At 44.5% G+C, this 21208-nt stretch overlaps 1 protein-coding gene and 1 non-coding gene across 3 annotated transcripts in view; one reads left to right on the top strand and one right to left on the bottom strand.

The window, feature by feature from the left end:
- Window positions 1-21208, top strand: part of CA6 (carbonic anhydrase 6) — a 165008-nt gene that overhangs the window by 23117 nt on the left and 120683 nt on the right. The gene's annotated exons all lie outside the window — the stretch shown is intronic.
- LOC136170088 (U6 spliceosomal RNA) lies at window positions 14206-14309 on the bottom strand. Its single transcript, XR_010663537.1, has one exon. It is a non-coding gene; the product is annotated as a U6 spliceosomal RNA (small nuclear RNA).

Genomic DNA, 21208 nt, shown 5'->3' with positions numbered 1-21208 from the left:
ACCTATTAATCCAGACTAGATGCTAGTCTAGACTTTGCAACATCGTTAAGCAGAGGTCCTTTCTTTTTTTAATTTTATAGGGGTATAGTAGATTTACAGTGTTGTGTTAATTTCTGCAGTACAGCAAAGTGATTCAGTTACACATATGTATTCTTTTTCGTATTCTTTTCCTAATGGTTTAATCACAGAATATTGAATATGGTTCCCTGTGCTATACAGTAGGACCTTGTTGTTTATCCAATTCTATATATAATAGATTGCATCTGCTAAGCCCAAACTCATCCACAACCACAAGTCTGTTCTTCATATCTGTGAGTCAAGCACAGGTCCTTTAAGTGGGCTTGTGCACAGCACTCGGATATTTTAAATATTTTATTTATTTAATTTGTCTGTGCTCTGTCTTAATTGCAGCACATGGGATCCAGTTCCCTGACCAGTGATTGAACCAGGGCCTCCTGCATTGGAAGCCTGGAGTCTTAGCCACAGGACTACCAGGAAAGTCCCACACTCATTTATTTTAAAAAGTGATTTAAAGAGTATGGTTCACATTTTAAGCCAGGAACAAATGCTTTTCTTCAATATCTAGGAAACATCTGATTCTTGTGGTTTTTAAAAAATATTTATTTACTGATTTTTGGCTGTGGTGGGTCTTTCTTGCTGCATGCAGTCTTCCTCTAGTTGTGGTGAGCAGGGGCTACAATTTGTTGCTGTTCACGGGCTTCTCGTTGCAGTGGCTTCTCTTGTGGAACACAGGCTCTAGGCACACAGGCTTCAGTAGTTGTGGCATGTGGGCTTTGTTGTGGGTGTGGCACACAGGCTTAGTTGCTCTTTCGCATGTGGAATCTTCCCCAACCAGGGATCAAAATGGTGTCCCTTGCATTGCAAGGCGATTCTGAACCACTGAAACACCAGGGAAGACTGGAAATATCTGATTCTGATGTCACAGAGCCCCAGATATTATATGAAGAAAATGTGAATGCACACGTGTGTGTGCATGCATGTATGTATGTGTGTGCCTGACATATGCACTTTCTTGTAGTTGTTGTTCAGTCACTAAGTGGTGTCCAACTCTTTGAGACCCCATGGAGTGCAGCATACCAGGCTTCCTGTCCTTCACTGTCTTCTGGAGTCTGCTCAAACTCAAACTTACTGAGTTGATGACGCCATCCAACCATCTCATCCTTTGTCGCCCCCTTTTCCTACTGCCCTCAAACTTTCCCAGCATCAGCATCTTTTCCAGTGAGTTGGCTGGTCACATTAGGTGGCTCCATAATGCTCCTTGGGTTTTCAAAGGGGGTCCAAGACTCAGAAAAGGGTGATACACTACTGCATGAGGGCAAGGTCATCCAAGGGGTGCTGACTTAGAGGCTTACTCTCTCTGCTGAGTGAGAACTTTGAAATCAACCTGCTTCTCTTTTTCCTGCCAAGAACAAGGCTTTCTGCATGACTCTCGCTGATGAGTGAATGGGACCTCCCTCAGCCTTGAACCTTTCACTCCACTGTCTCATGACATGAAAACAACTGTGCATGAAACAGCCAATTCATTAAAAAGTCATGTGAAGAAGGACCTCTGCCTGCAGTAGCCTTCAAGTTACAGAATAATTTAGGGCTGGAGGTGAGGGAGAGGGCACCAAGAGGCAGAGACCCTGCCCCTTTTGCTGTCTCTTCCCCAGAATCACCAAATGTTCATATAAACATAAACCCTGAAACAATGACATATACAATCTAAATATTGTAATATTTAAATGCAAATAGGTGAACCTTCATGGACTAAATTCAGTTATAGGTAACTAAGATATTTATGATTGGAAATAAGCAGTAAATATATATATATATATATTTATATTCATAGAATATATGAAATTTATAGGGACTTGCCTGGTGGTCCCATGGCTGACTCCATGCTCCCAATGCCAGGGGCTCAGGTTCAATCCCTAATCAGGGGTCTAGATCCCACATGCTACAGCTAAGACCCAGCACAGCACAGTAAATAAATAAATGAATTTTTTTAAAAGAAGATATGAAATTTATAAATGCTATTGTTTTCCCTCCAACTATCTGACATTCAATTTCATGAGAATCAAGTATCAGTTGTTTGTCCTTGCAAGTTCATGTTCATTAATCAGCTACACCTCCCCAAATCATGTTATTTTTAGAGGATTCGGAGCAGTGAAAATTAGCAGATTGACTTCTCAGCTAAATGCCAAACTATGCAGGATGAAAACATTTTTTTTTTAAACTTCAATTGAACAAATGTTTGAAATAACTCATCTCTTATTTTTGTATATTTGGTGGCACAACAAAAAGAGGTCCTGGCTGTTTCTGGAAAAGGAAATTTCTCTTTCAAGAAGTGTATTGGTTCACCTTCAAATTCACAAATGCAGAAACTGCTTCCAGTCAATGAAGCTCTTTCCCCCTGAGTGTGATTTAATTGCATATTCCTCAAAATCCCTTCTTATGAATTCTGTTTATACCTCGCAGCAATAAAAAGTAGTTCATTCTTGGTTTTTATCTGGTAAAATATTAGCATTTAATTAAAGTATTTTGGTTTGAGTCCAAAACAGTCTCTTCACTATTCATAGAAGTTATAGGTTTTCTGATGGATGCCAAGACTGTTAAGAATGTTCATTATAATCATTACCCATCTATATATTATGGTTCTCTCTGTTTTACAGTTCATTATTTAATAGTGCTCATCTAAAAGGTTATAGTCTTTATAGGATCATTTGGCTTATTCTTAACTTGGGTAATTTATAAATAATTTCACAGATATCTTTGTGTTGTATTTGTCGACAAGGATCTGATTCAGGATATGGAATCTTTAGATTACAAATGCTTCACTGGTTTGATCAGATGTGTGCTAGGTTGCTTAAGTCATGTCTGACTCTTAACCACATCCCCTTCAGCATTTCCTTGTTTCAAATAATTATCACCTTGTCAGATAAATGCTATATCCATTCTAATGTGGCAAACTGATTTTTAAAATCATGTTACCTTCAATATAAACCTCAGAAATCAATAATCCAAGTTGTATATCCTTGTCATTAATGTACATTCATAAGAGCCTTCATATTAAAAAAAAAGGAAAGCTGAAGAAATGTAAAAAATCTTAGAAGGTATTTTCTGTAATAAAATATTTTGTGTTTCTATTGAAATCAATCAAAAGCACAAAAATTCTAAAGGAATTATATAAATGCAATAAATCATCCCAAAGAATAAGGTGCAGTTAACATCTATAGGATGGCTCCTGGTACTGAGGAAATGCACAAGGGATACATTAGCCAGATCATTGAGATTCTGGCTGATATCCCCCTTTGTCAACCTGTCCCTTATGGAGGAACACAAGTCGACTTTTGAGGCTCATTAAAAAGAGCATCTTAACTCTTAAGAGTTAAGATAAAGAGCATTTTTTATTCACATCTTAACTCAAAATCAGAACTTTTTCACTTATTCATAAAAGATAAGAATGTCTGAACCATCAGTAACAATTGGTCTATTGCACAAATATTTGTTCCCTTTCCATACCAGCCTTTTTCCTGGGAGCAGAGCATCACTTAGGATCTAGCAGTTACCTTGGAAGCCTGCTGATGCTTGCCATTTCACTAACTGCATGGCACTCCTTTGAGGCTGGTAAATAAGCCACACTGCATTTCTGAGAACAGATTTGAATGGGTCATCTTGAATTACTTTGGTCCAGTACTGCAATTTTGCCAGTGAAGACATAGATGCATGGCAGAATGGTCCATCCATAATTATTAAGCTGGGGGATTAGACCTGGAAGAGTCCTTCCAGATAAAAGTTATTTACTGTGACTTTCTAGGGGGCAAGGAGGTGGAAATCAATGTGGAATCTTATTTCTCACCCCACACAAAATACAATTTCAATTATCTAAAGAGTTAAATATAACAAATACAAATATTTAAACTGGGGGGGAATCTGGGAACTGCTTTCCTTTTCAGTCTCCCCATCTCCAAACATTGGATTGCCCAAGGTCCAGACCTCAGCTTTCTTCTCTTGTCTCTATACACTCACAACTTGGGTGCTACATCTGCACTAGCAACTGTAAATGAAAATATATAAGAATTTCCCTGGCGGTACAGTGGTTAGGGGTCCAGGCTTCCACTACAGGGGGCAAGGGTTTGATATATGGTCAGGGAATGCCATAAGATCCTTCATGGCATGGCTGAAAAAGAAACAAATGAAACTATACACTAACCATTGCCAAATGCATATATCCAGCCCAGACCTTTTCCCAGAACTGGAGACTCATATATGCCTACGTGGAAGTCAAATGGGCATCTTACACTTACAAGGGTCAAGATCAAGCTAAGCTGTCATTTCTTCGAGCCTGTTCCGTTCTTGCATTTCCTCATCTCACTTGATAGCTACTGCATCCTTCCAATTGTTCAAGGCAAGAATCATGAACTCATCCTTTTGTTTTTCTTAATCAGGAGAAAGAAGGATTTATTATTACTTGCAGCAAAGAGAACATAGGAGATGTCTCCCAAAACAGCATAGTATCTCTTGGAGTCATCCTTTTCTTTTTCTCCCCCTCAGCTGTGTATTGAGGCATGTGGGATATTAGTTCCCCAACCAGAGATCAAACCTGCACCCTCTGCAGGGGAAGTACAGCGTCTTAACCACTAGAACACCACGGAAGTCCCTGGAATCGTCCTTGTTTCCCTTCCTTACATACCCCACATGGACTATGTGGGTGAATCCTACCTTGACTATAGACACAGGCTCCGAGCATGTCTAACAACTTCCAGGGCTTCTGCCCTTGTCCAGAAGCTGCCACTTCTCACCTGGATCTTGGTTTAGTTTCCTCATACTTGTCTCCTCACCTCTGACAGTCTATGCTCTTTAGAACCAAAAGATAGATGGTTTTAAAACTTAGTAAGATTTTGCCTTATTGTTCAATCGCTCAGTCATGACTGACTCTTTGCGACCCCATGGACTGCAGAACACCAGGCTTCCCTGTCCTTCACCATCTCCCGGAGTTTGCTCAAACTCATGTCCATTGAGTCAGCGATACCATCCAGCCATCTCATCCTCTGTCACCCTCTTCTCCTTTTGCCTTCAACCCTTCCCAGCATCAGGGTCTTTTCTAATGAGTCAGCTTTCCTCATCAGGTGGCCAAAGTATTGGGGTTTCAGCTTCAGCATCAGTCCTTCCAATAAACTCCCCCACTGGCCTCCAAATAGGTCAGAGAAAATCCAGAGGATTAACCAGGGGCCTGCAAAGTGCTCCTTGATCTATATGTGTTTTATCTCCAAATTCATTCCTGGCTTCTCTCATTCTGGCCCATTTTGCTCCAGCTAAACTGGCCTCCACGATGTTATTCACACAAGCCTAGCCTGCTAGACTGGGTGCCCCAGGACACTGACATCTGTCATCTTCTCCCTGAAGGACCTTCAGTTCAGTTCAGTTGCTCAGTTGTGTCCAGTGTCCAAGTCTTTGCAACCCCATGGAGTGCAGCCCGCCAGGCTTCCCTGTCTATCACCAACTCCCAGAGCTTGCTTTAACTCACGTCCATTGAGTCGGTGATGCCATCCAACCATCTCATCCTCTGTCATCCCCTTCTCCTCCTGCCTTCAAGCTTTCCCAGCATCAGGGTCTTATCCAGTGAGTCAGTTCTTCTCATCAGGTGGCCAAAGTATTGGAGTTTTAGCTTCAGCAGGGCCCTGAAGGGCCCTGGTGTAGATTAAATTGTGTTCCCCTCCCCCAAAATGCATGACCTAGTCCCAGCCCCCAGAACCTGTGAATGTGACCTCATTTGCAAATAGGCTCTTTGCAGATACAGTCAAGTTAAGAGGAGGTCATATTATGGTATAGCATCACTTATATGTGGAATCTAAAAAAAAAAAAAAAAACAAGTTAGTGAATATAGCAAAAAAAAAAAAAAGAAGCATACTCACAGACATAGAGAACAAACTAGTGGTTACCAGTGGGGAGAAGGAAAGGGGAGGGGCAATGAGGGGTAGGGGTTTGACATGGTATGTGCTCAGTTGCTCAGTCATGTCTGACTCTTTGAGACTCTACGGACTGTAGCCCACCAGTTCCCTCTGTCCATGGAATTTTCCTGTCAAGAATTCTGTAGTGGGTTACCATTTCCTTCTCCAGGGACTCTTCCCAAGCCAAGGATCAAACCAACGCCTCTTGCATCTCCTAGCAGGCAGATTCTTTACCATTGTGCCACTTGGGAAGCCCCAGGGGCTTAAGAGATACAAACTATTATGTAAAAAATAAGCTATAAGGATGTATTATACAACACAGGGAATATAGCCTATATTTTATAATAACTGCAAGTGGAGTATAAACTTTAAACATTGCAAACCACTACATTGTACACTTGTAACTTATATAATATTGTACAACAAAAATATTTCGATTTTTGAAAGTCTTAAATTTTCTTTTGCTAAATGAGGTCGGGTGGTCTGGTGGTTAAGACTCCATGATCCCAGTGCAGGGGGCCCGAGTTTGATCCCTGGTCAGGGAACTAGATCCCACACAAGAGCCTGCATGCCACAACTAATACCCAGTACAGCCAAATAAATAAAAATATTTGAGACTTCATGCTTCCAAGGCAGGGGGTGCAGTTTCCAACCCTGGTTAGGGAACTTTGATTCCCACATGCCTCTCGATGAGTCCAAAAAATAAAATAAAAACACATTAAAAAAATGAAAGTTAAAATGAAGTCATACTGGAATAGGGTGGGCCTTAAATCCAATGACTGGTGTTCTTCTAAGGAGAGATTTAGAGATGTCCGTGAAAGAGAAGGCCTTGTGACGATGGAGGCAGAGGTTGGTTTGGGTGATGCAGCTGCAAGCCTAGGACCACCAAGGATGCTAGCATGTAGAAGAGGCCAGGAAGCATCCTCCCCAGAGCCTGAGGTAGAGACCACAGCCCTGCTGACACCTTGACCTCTGACTCCTGGCCTCTAGAACTGTGAGACAATCTGTTTTGTTTGAAGATACCCAGTTGATGCTCATCTATTATGGCAGCCCCAGGAAATTACTGCCGTCCCCCCTCAATACCAAATGCTTCACACTGTCAACTGAGGGGGAGTGGGGGAGGGGCAATACTTGCAGGGAGGGTCTCCCGGGGACTGACCTGCTCTGCACCTCTGCTCCACCGCCTCTGCTCAGGTCACCCCCATCCTTCCCTCCTGCCCCAGCACTGGTGGACTCTCCCATGGTCTGGGCATACCTCAGGGGGAGCCTTCTTTCTCCATCCTCTTGCCTGAGTCTCTCAGTGTGACTCTGCTGCTTCCCTAGCTTTTCCCTGCTGAGTCCGGACCAAGGGGCTATTGATTGTTTCTCTGCCTTTGCTCTCCTACTGTGCCGCCAGCAACTCAGATGCCTTCTCTTAAGGGAGGAGTTGCAAAGGAAGCCGGAAAAAGAAAAGCGAAGATATAAATAGTTCAAGACTTTCAAGATCTATCTTGCTTCCTTAACTAGTGGACCAGTTCACCCAAAGGCGGAACTACAGAGATCACAAACCTTAACCCATTTGTAACTAGTTCAACTCCTCTGTCATTCAATTCCTTCAGCCAATCCTCCAGGAAAAAGAAGCAAAAATGGTAGGAACAAGTGGGCAAAGTAGAACAGGCAGTGTAGTGAATGAGCTTTGTGACCTGTCAATATCTGAACAAAGGTAAGTCATGCTGTTGTTCAGTCGCTGAGTTGTGTCCAACTCTTTGCTACTCCAGGGACTACAACACACCAGGCTTCCCTGTCCTCCACTAAATCCTGGAGTTTTCTTAAACTCACATCCATTGAGTCAGTGATACAGTTTAACTGTCTCAACTTCTGCCTCCCCCTTCTCCTTTTGCCTTCAATCTTTCCCAGCATCAGGGTCTTTTCAAATGAGTTGACTCTTCCCACCAGGTGGCCAAAGTATTGGAGCTTCAGCTTCAACATCAGTACTTCCAATGAATATTTAGGACTGATTTCCTTTATGATTGACTGGTTTGATCTCCTTGCAGTCCAAGGGACTCTCAACACGGCAGTTTAAAAACATCAGTTCTTCAGGGCTTACCCTTTTTTATGGTCCAACTCTCACATCTGCACATGACTACTGGAAAAACTATATCCTTGACTATGCGGACCTTTGTCAGCAAAGTGATGTCTTTGCTTCTTAATACACTGCCTAGTTTTGTCATAGCTCTCCTTCCAAGAAGCGGTTTCTTTGAATTTCATGGCTGTGGTCACCATCTGACTTGCACACATTGTTTCAGGGATGGTGCCACTGCCTTGCACCCCCACCCCCAGCTGTGGACTGAGGACAGAGGTGGCAGAGAGTTGGTGGGAGGCAACAGATGGAAAGTCATGAAGTGGGTCCCAAAGACCAACAGTTAGAGGGCCGGAGGCTGAGTCCTCTGGGAGTCATACTCTGGCAGCAGACACAGTGAGCTCAGCAGAGCAAAGACCCCCCTAGTGACTGGAACCAAAAGGGTGGTCAGTTTTTCCTTCTTGAATAATGGTTCATGTTTCCATGTATTTTCTGTTCTATTTTTAGTCATAGTGTGATGGCTTAGGGGCTTCCCAGGTGACGCGAGTGGTAAAGAACCTGCCTGCCAGTGTAGGACACAGAAGAGACACAGGTTTCATCCCTGGGATGGGAAGATCCCCTGGAGTAAGAAATGACAACCCTCTCTGGTATTTTTGCCTGGGAAATCCCATGGACAGAAGAGCCTGGCTAGCAACAGTGCATGGGGTCACAAGAGTCGTACATGACTGAGTAATGTAGCACGCAGCATGCATGCATGTGATGGCTAATGCCTGTGCAGGAAAGGTCACTCTGATACACTTTGAGAGTAAAAACTCTATGGGAGAGGGGATGGATAAATTGGAAGATTGGGATTGACTGGGATTGACATATATACACTATAATATGTAAAATAGATAATTAATAAGGACCTACTGTATGGCACAGGGAACTCTACTCAATACTCTGTAATGACCTATATGGGAAAAGAATTTTGAAAAGAGTAGATATATGTATGTAGAGCAGATTCACTTTGTTGTATACCTAAAAGTAACAAAGCATCGTAGGTCAACTGTACACCAATAAAAATTTTAAAAAGTAACTCTGTAGGAAAGTGTGATAAGCATAACAGCAAAGAAACCCTACTATAAGTGATGCCGGGAAGAGAAGAGAGAAGTTGGGAGGAGTAGCCGGGAGAATCTGGGGCTTTATTCACAGCTCCAGGCAAACTGGTTTTGAGTCACTGGGAAACACTTCTTCTGAACCACAATGCATCCAGCCTTGTCACCAGCAGAGCTGTGGCAAAGAAAGGTTACTCATAAATAGGCCAGCTGCCAACCGCATACAGGCCAGCCTCCAGCAGTGCCCTGGGGGCTCCAAGGGAAAGTAGCCACCTCGCACCACTGTGCTCGGGGACCAGCTGTGCCTGGGACCCTGAAACCAACATGCTACCTCATCCAGATGCGGTCCAAACAGGTAAGGACCCCTTGGCTTGGGCCTTCCCAAGGAGAACAGAGGGCCAGATGGAGGTGCCAGACTCCATCTGTGCTCAGCCCTGAGTGCTCCAAGGCCCCAGAGGGCGAACTGAGATTCTAACACAAATTCAGCCAGGCCAGGACCTTGACAGTGCTGCCTGCTCCCCTGTGGCCTGAGCTGGGCCTCCTGCTCATCCAGGCTCCACTTCGCCCTTCCCTTTGCTGAATGCTTCTAAGGAAATGTAGGGGGACGTAAACTCTGATGTTTTGCCAGGATCATTGTTTTCCATTACTCTTCCTCATCCTTTGCTTATCAGGGTCAAAGGAACTGAATTCTTAATAAATCACCTCATAATCTAGTCCAGTGGAAGTTTCAAATACAATAGGAGCCCCAGGATACCTCTGTCACATCCTTGTTTTTATAAAGGAAAGGACATGAAGACCGAAACAAGTTGTGTTTCCAGCTGAAGCTCAGAAAAGGTAAATGGCCTGGACAAAGTCACACAGCCAGGTGGTGGCAGAAGTTGCTGCTCTGAGAGAGTGGGTGTGAAGTTTTTGCCTATCATCCATTCACCCTTTTTCTAGTTGCATCTTCCTTTGGGAAATGCCCCTTAATTTTAGTTCATATTGTGTGGGCTTTTTTTTTTTTTTTTTTTTCTTTTAATATTTATCTATTTGGCTGTGCTGGCTCTTAGTTGCAGCATGCAGAGAATCTTTAGTTGCAGTGTGGAAATTATTAGTTGCATCATGTGAGATCTAGTTTCCTGACCAGGGATTGAACTCGGACCCTCAGCCTTTGGAGCCCAGAGTCTTAGCTACTGGGCCACTGGGGAGGTCCCAGTTCACATTGTTGAGTGAGGCTAACTTGGTCCCAGAATCTGGGGTAAACATGTGACCCAGGCCCAAGCAGTAATTTCACCCTCAATGATTGGCTTAAGGATGGGCACGTGACCCAATTCAAGCCAGTAAGAATCAGGCTTAGGATTTTGGCTCAACAGCTGGGAGAGGGACTCTGGGGCAGCTGAGCTGAACATAAACAGATGAACATAAACAGGCCTGGAGAGCCTGACTTGACTGTGGGAAAAGCCAGCACAGAGGACAGCAGAGTGGAGAGATGGAGAGCTACTGAGTCCTGGTGACAGTCTTTCAGCTTCTGGATCCAGTCCTGCCTGAAGTCATACGCCAGTAAGTGTTCCTTTTGGTTTGAGCTCATTTGAGTTGCTCACTGCCATTTGTAAATGAAAAGTCTTGAACCAAGTGGACTCTAAATCCATGCTCTCTCCAGACTCCACACTGCCACCAGCTGATCCATCAAGCCTCTGAAGCACCATCTCAGCCCTCCCCAGGATTTCTACTTCAGCAGTATTTTGGCTTGCCAGTTGACTCAGTGGTAGAGAATCCGCCTGCCAATGCAGGAGACTTGGGTTTGATCACTGGATGGGAAAGATCCCTTAGAGGAGGAAATGGCAACCCACTCCAGTATTCTTGCCTATAGAATTCCATGGGCAGAGGAGCCAGGAGGGCCACAGTCCATGGGGTCGCAAATGAGTTGGAGACAACTTAGCAACGAAAGAATACAGTAGTACTTAGCCTCGGCCTGTCTGTGCTACATAAACTGTGTTTACCTTTAAAACCCCCCTAGGACTTCCCTGGTGGTCCAATAAACCCACCTGCCAATGCAAAGGACATGGGTTTAATCCCTGGTCCGGGAATATCTCACATGCCTTGAAGCAACTAAGCCCTTCCACCACAACTAGTGAGTTCATGCGACCCAGAATCCAAGCTCTACAACCAGAGAAACTGCTGCAATGAGAACCCTGAGCACTGAAATGAAGAGCAGGCCCCACTCTCTGCAGTAAGAGAAAACCCACACAGCAATGCAGACCTAGCACAGCCAAAAATAAATACATATATGAATAATTTTTTTTTAAGGTATGTCTTAAAAAAAAAAAAATCAGGCTCCTGGTAATTTCCTGGCAGTACAGTGATTAAGACTCCATGCATTCACTGCCAAGGGCCCTGTTTCCATCTCTGGTCTGGGAACTAAGATCCCACAAGCCTTGTGATGTGGCCAAATAAAATAAAATTCAGTCCCTGACAAGGTCCTGACCCAGGTGCTTAAAAAAACTAAGAAGGGGACTTTCCTGGTGGTCCAGTGGTAAAGACTCTATGTTCCCAATGCAGGGGGCCTGGGTTTGATCCCTGGCTAGGGAACTAGATCCCTCATGCTGCAACGAAGACCCAGCCCAGCCAAATAAATACTTAATTTAATTTTTAAAAACACTAAGAAGAAAGAGAGGGCAGGTGAACAAGCACCGGCTGTTACTTTCTCCTTTGGATCAGATTAGCCCCAGGGAGTGTGGGACCCTCAGCAGAGCCCAGGGTGCCCTCCAAGTGTTTCCTTCCACCTCCTCTCCAGTCACCCTAGGGGCTCCTCATCCTTCTAGGAAGGAGACAACTAGAGACAAGCGAACGAAGCTTCCATCCACCATCTCAGAGGAGGCAGGAACCATGACAGGGACTTGTAAGCAAAACTTTATAAGCTTGTTATCTTGTAAACTTTTATTATTTTTTGTTATCCTACAGATGTTTCCTCATAACGTCCAGGGGTGGAGGAGGAAGAAGAGGAGGTGGAGGAGAAATCCTTTATGGAGGAAAAAAATATCAAGGGAGGGAGCTAGTCTGTGGAAGTGCCTGCCTGAAGCTAGTCTGTGGAAGTTCTAGCATCACTGTTGGTTTGACAAATGCAGCTGCTCTGCTGTGGACTTGTGGGTGACAGACATCATTTCTTTTATAAATTAAAACAAAATTTTTTTGCCATTCTGTCCAGCAGACAGGATCTCACTTCCCTGACTAGGTATCAAATCTGTGCCCCCTGCATTGGAAGCATGGAGTCTTCACCACTGGACAGCCAGTGAAGTCCCAGACATCATTTCTGGCAAAAGCTGTACCCCAAGATCTCAAGGGCTGTCTCATGACATGTCACCCCCAGGCTATGTGCAGTTTACTGGGGGCTTTTGTTCCAAATCTCATGTGCCAACAACTTTGAAGAGCTCCCTACCCCCTTGTGTGAATGGGCAGTAAACTTTGTGAATACAGAGTCAGTTGCCTTTATTTGTCAGGTGCGGTTAAGACAAAGGACACCCACAAAGGCAGAGGCATTTCATTTTGGATTCCAACACTTGGGGTCAGTGGTTAATTACTAAGTCTCTGTATTCCAAGGTCACTTGAAGTGACATGAGAATGGAGACATGAATCCTATGTTAACCAGTGGATTAAGCTGAGCAAATGGCCTTCTTTCAACAGGAGGGGCCGCAGCCCAAACTGCGAGCCCCCATTACACAGCCTCCCCTGAGGTCAGAGAAAAGAGAAGTCGCTCAGTCATGTCTGACTCTTTTCGACCCCATGGACTGTAGCCTGCCAGGCTCCTCCATCCATGGGCTTTTCTAGGCAAGAATACTGGAGTGAGTTGCCATTTCCTTCTCCAGGGGATCTTCCCGACCCAGGAATCAAACTTGGGTCTCCTTCATTGCAGGCAGACTCTTTACCATCTGAGCCACCAGGGAAGCCAGATAAGCGAGGGTCAAGCCTCTGCTCTTTCAGCCGGTATCTCTATTTCTGCTTCAGGATTCAGAGTCCTCCAATGCTAATATTTCTAGATCTTATGGAGGAACTGGCCAGAGACAAGGGTCTTTTAATTTTTAATTTTTTTTTTCTATTTAGCCAGATTTTTAAAATTTATTATTATAATTTTTTAAAATGTATTTATTTTTGGTTGCGCTGGGTCTTCATTGCTGCCCATGGGCTTTCCCTAGTTGTAATGAATGGGGGCTACTCTCTAGCTGCGGTGCCTGAGCCCAAGCACCATTGTGTTGGCTTCTCTTGTTGCAGACCATGGGCCCTAGGGCACCTGGGCTTCAGAAGTTATTGCCCGCAGGCTCTAGAGCTCTGGCTCGGCAGTTGTGGCACACAGACTTAGTTGCCCTGTGGCATGTGGCATCAGACCCGTGTCCCCTGCATTGTCAGGCAGATTCTTGACCACTGGACTATCAGGCAAGTCCAGCTATGTATTTTTTATTGGGGTGTAATTGCTTTACAGAGTTGTGTTAGTTTCTGCTGTACAGTGAAGTGAATCAGCTCTATGTACGAGTGTGTGTGCTTAGCCGTTCAGTCATGTCTGGCTCTTTGCGACACCCTGGAGCCTGCTAGGCTCCTCTGTCCATGGGATTTTCCAGGCAAGAATACTGGAGTGGGTTGTCATTTTCTTCTCCAGGGGATCTTCCTGACCCAGGGATTGGACTCAAGTCTCTTGAGTCTCCTGCATTGGTAGGTGGATTCTTTACCACTGTGCCACCTGGGAAGCCCAGCTGTATGTGTATATACAAAAATATATATATACGTCTCACCCTCTATGGTCTCCATCGCACCTATCTAGGTCATCACAGAGCACCGAGTTGAGCTTCCTGTGCTTTGTAGCAGGTTCACACCAGCTATTTATTTTACACATGGGTGTATATATGTCAATCCTAATCTCCCAATTCATCCCACCCTCTCCTTCACCTACTGTGTCTACATGTCTGTTCTGTACATTTGCATCTCTATTCCTACCCTGGGAATAGGTTCATCTGTACCAGTTTTCTGGATTGCATATCCATGCTTTAATACACAGTACTACTTTTTCTGACTTACTTCACTCTGTATGACAGATCCTAGGTCCATCTACATCTTTACAAATGACCCCCCAAATATGGAACACTTCACCAGTTTGGGTGTCATCTTCATGCATGGGTCATGCTAATCTTTGTGTCATTCCAATTTTAGTGTTTGTGCTGCCAAAGCGAGTGCTACAAAAATCTTTTGATGCCACAGGCTCTTTCTGTCAAGTACTTCAGCACCTTTTGTCTGGAGGCTGGTGGCCTCTGATGTTGGCAGATAAGGTGGGACCAACATTCTGGAAAAGCTGGGGGAAGATGTGAGTGTGATGCCAGAAGGGAGAGACCGAAGGATATCACTGCCTCCCCACCCCACCCAACCCCAGACTGTCCCTCCCCAGACCAGGCCTCCCTGCCTCTCAAGTCACTGCTGATTCTCCCTGAATGAAATCAGAGAGGAACAGAGAGCAGGGCAGAGCAGACTTCAAGGCCAGAAACCTGACCCCAGAGTGCCCCTGGAAACAGGTGCTGTCACTCGGGGTGTGGGAAATTCCCAGCTCGAGCCGCTGTCTGAGCACAGAGGCGTCCAGGGGCCGGTGGTTTCCTCGGGGGCAGGGGCTCCTGGACTCACCCTCCCCATGCAGCCACCTGGGCCCTGCTCCTTTCCAGCCTGCCTGCCCGCATTGCCCAGAAAGAGCCACCCCGGCACTCCTGTGCTATTTTTCCAGTGGTGTCCAACATGGCCATGTTAGACTGCGGCCCCGGGAGGCTGGGGCAGGAGAGCCGAGGCCCACGGCTTGACCCCAGAGTTTGGTTTTAGGGGAAGCATAGCAAAGCAGGAGGCATGGCTCTCTGCCTGTTTCCTTCTTGTTTCCTTCGTCCCTGGAAAGACTGAACAAAAGTCCTCAACATTAATGAAATTGAAGGGAGGGACGTGCGTCCTGAGAAGTTCCTAGAGCAAAGCAAGCCAGGACAAGGTCCCTGGGGCCGTGTCCCCATGGTGCTGTGGTGGCCTCTCTGGCAGCCTCTGGAGTGGCCTCAACACAGCATCTGTGCAACAAGGGGAGAGCAGAAGGGACCTGCTGTCTGGGAATTTCCCTTCACCCAGTGACGGCTGGTGAAGGGAGCCACTCACCAAGCTTTGCCCAGAGCTCTGGACCACCTTGGCCCTGACCACGGGCCCCTGAGTCAGTCACAGAGTAGAGTCAACTGGGGCTGGAGTGGAGAGCTGGGAGGCTGCCAGCTGGTTAGAGCCAGTGGGATGGGCCCAGCAGGCAGGATCAAGCGGAGAGGCGAAGGGGCTCAGGGCAGCTCCCGCAGTGCCCCCTGGTGGCTAAAAGCAGCCCTAGCCCACCCCCAGGAGCCCAGACTGCTATTCAGCCGCTAAGTCCTGTCCAACTCTTCGTGACCCCCTGGACTGCAGCATGCCAGGCTCCTCTGTCCTCCACTATCTCCCGGAGTTTGCTCAAATTCGTGTCCGTTGAGTCAGTGATGCCATCCAACCAGCTCATCCTCTGTTGCCCTCTTCTCCTCCTTCCCTCAATCGTTCCCAGCATCAGGGTCTTTTCCAGTGAGTCAGCTCTTTACATCAGGTGGCCAAAGTATTGGAGCTTCAGCTTTAGCATCAGTCCTTCCAATGAATACTCAGGGTTGATTTCCTTTAGGATTGACTGCTTTGATCTCCTTGCAGTCCAAGGGACTTTCAAGAGTCTTCTCAAGCTCCACAGTTTGAAAGCATCAAATTTTTGGTGCCCAGCCTTCTTTATAGTCCAACTCTCACATCGGTATCTGACTACTGGAACTACTAGCTTACCTTCTGCCCATGGAGCAGACAGGATGAGAGAGCAGGATTGAGTCTCATTACATTTTTTGCCCTGCAGTCCTCTCTTGCCTCACCCTACCCTAGCCCTGACTTTCATCCTAGGATGATGGATGGAGGGTCACTTTGCTCTCATGCCAGGGGTGCTGAAAGCTGGGGGAGGGCTTGGGGTCCTTTCCACCCCTGTGGCCCCAGGTATTACACGTCTGGGTCCTCGTTTCACAGCAGCAGACAGATTGAAGTTTCCACACTGACACAGGAATTTTGTTTTCCCAATCCTAGCTAGATTTGAGCTCAGCTAAGGCAGCAGTTTTGACAGCCCTGACCATACCCTAAGGGTTTATACACACACACACACACACACACACACATATATATATATATATATATTTAAAGATAACAAGAAGCACAGCCAAGGGTGAGGCAGTGTGCTGGGTCGCCATGACATCTGAAAACATTCTCTAAAAACGCATTTCTGACAGTTTTGAAGTGATCTGTTGACAGTTGTTATGACTTAGGTGAAAATAACATCTTCTCAACCAAAGGTGTTAGGACAAGTGGATATCCACATGCCACAGCTTACACAAAAATCAACTCAGATGGATCCAAGACAGAAATATAAGAGCCAAAACTGTTAAACTCTTAGAAGGAAACATGGGTGTAAATCTTCAAGACCTGAGATTCGACAACTGTCTTTTAAATAGGACACCAGAAGCACAAGCACGAAAAGAAAAAAACAAATACATTTGACTTCACCCAAATTAAAACCTTTGTGTATCAAAAGACACTATCAAGAAAGTAAAAAGCAAGCTACAGAATGGGGAAAATATTTGCAAATCATAGATCTGATAGTATCCAGAATATATAAAGAATTTTTACAACTCAGTAACAAAAAGATGTAAACCAACTTAGAAATGAACCAGGACTTCCCTGGTGGTCCAGTGGCTGAGACTCCAAGGTCTCAGTGCAGAGGGCTCAGGTTCAATCCCTGGTCACGGAACTAGATTCCACATGCCACAACTAAGAGTTTGCATGCTGCAACTAAAGATCCCACACAGACAAATAAATATTTAAAAATAAAATATTTCTTAAATGGGCTGAATGATTTGAATAGACATTTCTCCAAGAAGATATACAAATTGCTAATTAGCACACTGAAAATATGTTCAACATCATTAACTGTTAAGGAAATGAAATCAGAACTTCAATAAGATAACACTGTTCAAAAAACCAGAAAATCAATGTTGGTGAAGACGTGGAAAATCCCCAGTGTATGTTCCCAGTGTTGGTGGGAATGTAAAATGGTGCAGCCGCTGTTGAAAATACTTCCGTGGTTCCTCAAAAAGTTAAACACAGAGTAAACATATGACCCAGCAATTTCATTCCTAGGTATATAAGCAAGAGAAGGAAAACATGTCCAGGAGTTCCCTGGTGGTCCAGGGGTTAAGGGTCCACCTGCCAATGCAAGGGAGATGGTTTCAATCACTGGTCTAGGATGATTCCACATGCCTCAAAGGAACTGAGCCCGTGTATCACAGCTACTGAAGCCTGCGTGCCCTAGAGCCCAGAGAGAAGCTACCACAATGAGAAACCTGTGCACTGCAACTAGAGAGGAGCCTCCACTCACTGCAACTAGAGAAAGCCCTTGTGCAGCAATGAAGACCCAGCACAGCCAAGAAAAAAAAAAAAAGAATTCCTGAACTCTGCTTAAAAAAGTTATGTCCACACAAAAAACTGTGCACGAATGTAGATGGCAGCATTATTTAAAATAGGCAAAAAGTGTGTTTCCACTTCTTGGACACTCAAATGTCCATCCATTGAGAACTCACCAGAGATCTTCCCAAACCAGGGATGGAATCTGGGTCTCCCACAGTGCAGGCAGATTCTTTACCATCTGAGCCACCAGCAAGTCCCCGAAATCCACATACAATACCTTACACAAAAATTAATTCAGATGGGTCAAAGACATAAATACAAGAGTTAAAACTATTAAACTCGAAGTGATTGGCCTCCAACTAATAAAATAATATTTAAAAAAAAAAAACAAAAAAAAAAAAACTATTAAACTCTTAGAAAGAAACATAGGTGTAAACCTTTGAAACCTTTGATCAAGCACTGGTGGCATATCCATACAATGAAATGTAAAAACAAGTGAAATATTTACAAGTCACCACATGGATGAACCTGGAAAACATCATTGTTTCTCGAGGGGCCCAGCAGCCCAGGCTGACATTTCTTGTCTTACAGCTCAGGGAGGTCCTGGCCTACAGGATCCGGAAACTTGGGAACACTCAGGTCCAAAGGGCTACCTTCTTCATGATCCCACCTTTTTAAAACATCTGAAAAAAAAAAAAAAAAAGAAAACATCTGAAGATCTGATGGACTCTGTTCTCCAGGTTTGCCCTCTCCTTTAGCTGATTCCTTCCGAGGTCATACTCTTGGACATCAACCACTATTTTTTTTTTAAATCTCTGCAATTAAAAAAAAAAAATCTTAGGTCTTCCCTAGTGGTCCAGTGGCTAAGACTCTGCACTTCCACTGCAAGGGGCACAGGTTTGATCCCTGGTCAGGGAACTGTGATCCCATCTGCTGTACACTGTGGCCAAAATTAAAAAAAAAAAAAAAAAAGTCTTCCTTTCTTTTTCATCTTCAGCACCCACCCAAATTTCTGAGCTTGACTCCTCCCTACAGAGGTGGCTGCATACCTCACGCATGGCCCGGGATGTGGCTAATGTGGACCAAGTGTCTGGTCAACACACTTGTTTATGCCTGAGGCCTCTGGTCTGTCAGGCTCCATTCTTGACTCCAGACACACTGCAGTGAGCAAAACTAAGTCCCTGCAAAATAAATCCTCATGGAATTTACGTCCTATTGAAGGAAGACCAAAAAGCAGATGCTGGACATTTTGAGTGATGTTTTTGGCTTTGAAGAAAATTCAGCACAGTAGAGGGATAGAGGGTCATCGGGGGCAGGTATGTGTGTGTGTGCATTTAAGGGGAGATGGCAGCACCCCTCTCAGCTTGAACTGTTTCTCAAAGAGTCATAGCCCCAGTGTCCTGACAGACAGGGAACTCACGAACAAGCAGACATACCCAGACTGTTGAGCAGGCCAGAGGGAAACTTTCTGGAAAGACCTGCCCAGCAGTATGGCCAGAGACAGGCAAACCCAAACCGCTCCAGGGTCTCTTTCATTTCTTTAATTTTTGTTTTTCTGGTCTTGGTTAAATAGCAAGCAGGATCTTAGTTTCCTGACCAGGGTTTGTACCTGCACTCCCTGAATTGGAAATGGAGAGCCGTAACCACTGGATCACTGGAGAAATCCTCGGTCTCCTTCTTTTAAGGTCAAGCTTAGCTGGGGTGCAAAGAGGGCAGTTTCAGCTCTTTGGGCAAAGGGAGTTTGTAAACAGCCATCGCCAGGAGGAGTCTGTAGCCTTTGGGAGGAAGTACCTCCTTGTCCTCACCTTGATGAGAGCTGCTCGAGATCACTTTTTTCCTCCTGGAAGATCCTGGTTTTGGGATCCTAGTGGCCAAAGGCCTGGTAAGACATCACTTAGGTATGGAGGATGTTTTTAAGGTGAAGATATGAGAATTCATACCTCTTGTATGTCTGTCAACCTGGGAGCACTTGCAATGTCACCTTGCAAAGGGCAACTTTCAACCCAACTTTGTGACTTAGGGTAAGACACCTAACATTTTAGGCCTCTAAGAATGATTATTAGTGCCTACTTCATAGTGTTTGGTGAGGAGTAAATGAAACGGTGAATGTAAAGGGCTGGGTCATGGGACTTCCCTGGTGGTCCAGTGGTTACGACTCTGCACTTTTGACGCATGGAACTCAGGCTCAATCCCTGGTGAGGGAACTAGGATCCCACATAATCATACGAGGAACCCAAAAACAAAAACAAAGGCTAGGTCATGTCTTAGAAAGCTAAAGTAATTGAAACAGTGGCAGTGGCATAAGGTTAGACATATAGACCTATAGAATAGAGAAACCAGAAGTAAGCTTGTATATATAGTGAGTTGATTTTCAACAAGAGTGCCAAGACTAGTCAATGCAGAAAAGATAGTCTCTTCAACAAATGGCATTGGGAAAACTGGATATCCACATGCAAAAGAATGAAATCGGACACTTAGCTCATGCCATATATAAAAATTAACTGAAAATGGATTAGAAACCTAAATAAGAGTGAAGACCATAAAACTCTTAGGAGAAAACATGGGGACAAATCTTCATAACCTTGGATACCAAAACATGATACCAAAAACACAAGCAACAAAAGAAAAAAATAAATTGTACTTCATCAAACTTAGAAACTTTTGTACATCAAAGGACACTACAAGAAAGTAGGAAACTGCCGCTCCCCCCCAAAAAAAAACAGCAAAACCCTACAGGATGGGAGAAAATATTTGCAAATCATATATCTGATAGAATTCAGAAAATGTAAAGAAATCTAGGGCTCAGCAACAAGGCAACCCAATTGAAAAACAGCCAAGTGCCTTGGAAAGAGGATAAACAAATGGCCAAAAAGCACGTGAAAAGATGTTCAACATCATTAGACAGTAGGGAAATGCAAATCAAAACCTCAATTAGATGCCACTTCTCACCTACTGGAATGGCCATAATTTAAAAAAAAAATTTTTTTTAAAAGGGAAGTAAGTGTTGATAACAATGTGCAGAAATTGGAATCTTCATACATTACTGGTAGGAACATAAAATGGCACAACTGCTGTGGAAAATGGTTTAGTAGGTCCCCAAAAAGTTAAACATAGAATTACCATGCAACCCAGCAATTCTACTGCTAGGTATCCATCCATACCCCCAAAGAATTGAAAACAGGGACTGAAACAGTTACCTATACATCCAGGTCCATGGAAGCATTATTCACAAGGTCAAAATATAGAAACCACCCAAATGTCTATTAGCAAAGTAATGGATATGTGGTATATCTATAAAATGGAATATTATTCAGCCACAAAAAGGAAGGAAGTATTGACACAGGCTTCAACATGTATAAACCTTCAAAACGTTACATCAGGGACTTCCCTGATGTTCTAGTCATTAAGAATCTGCCTGCCAATGCAGGGGACACGAGTTCGATCCCTGGTCTGGAAAGATCCTACATGACTCAGGGTAACTAAGCCCATGTGTGACAACTATTGAGCCTGTGCTCCATAACAAGAGGAGCCACGACAATGAGAAACCCATGCACCACAACGAGAGAGTAACCCCCTCTCGCCACAGCTAGAAAAAGCCCACGTGTCGCAACTCAACC

Source organism: Muntiacus reevesi, chromosome 5 (genome assembly GCF_963930625.1).
Source record: "Muntiacus reevesi chromosome 5, mMunRee1.1, whole genome shotgun sequence".
Classification (NCBI taxonomy): Eukaryota; Metazoa; Chordata; class Mammalia; order Artiodactyla; family Cervidae; genus Muntiacus; species Muntiacus reevesi.
The sequence above is the reverse complement of the archived record's forward strand: the minus strand, read 5'-3'. Positions and strand labels throughout refer to the sequence as shown.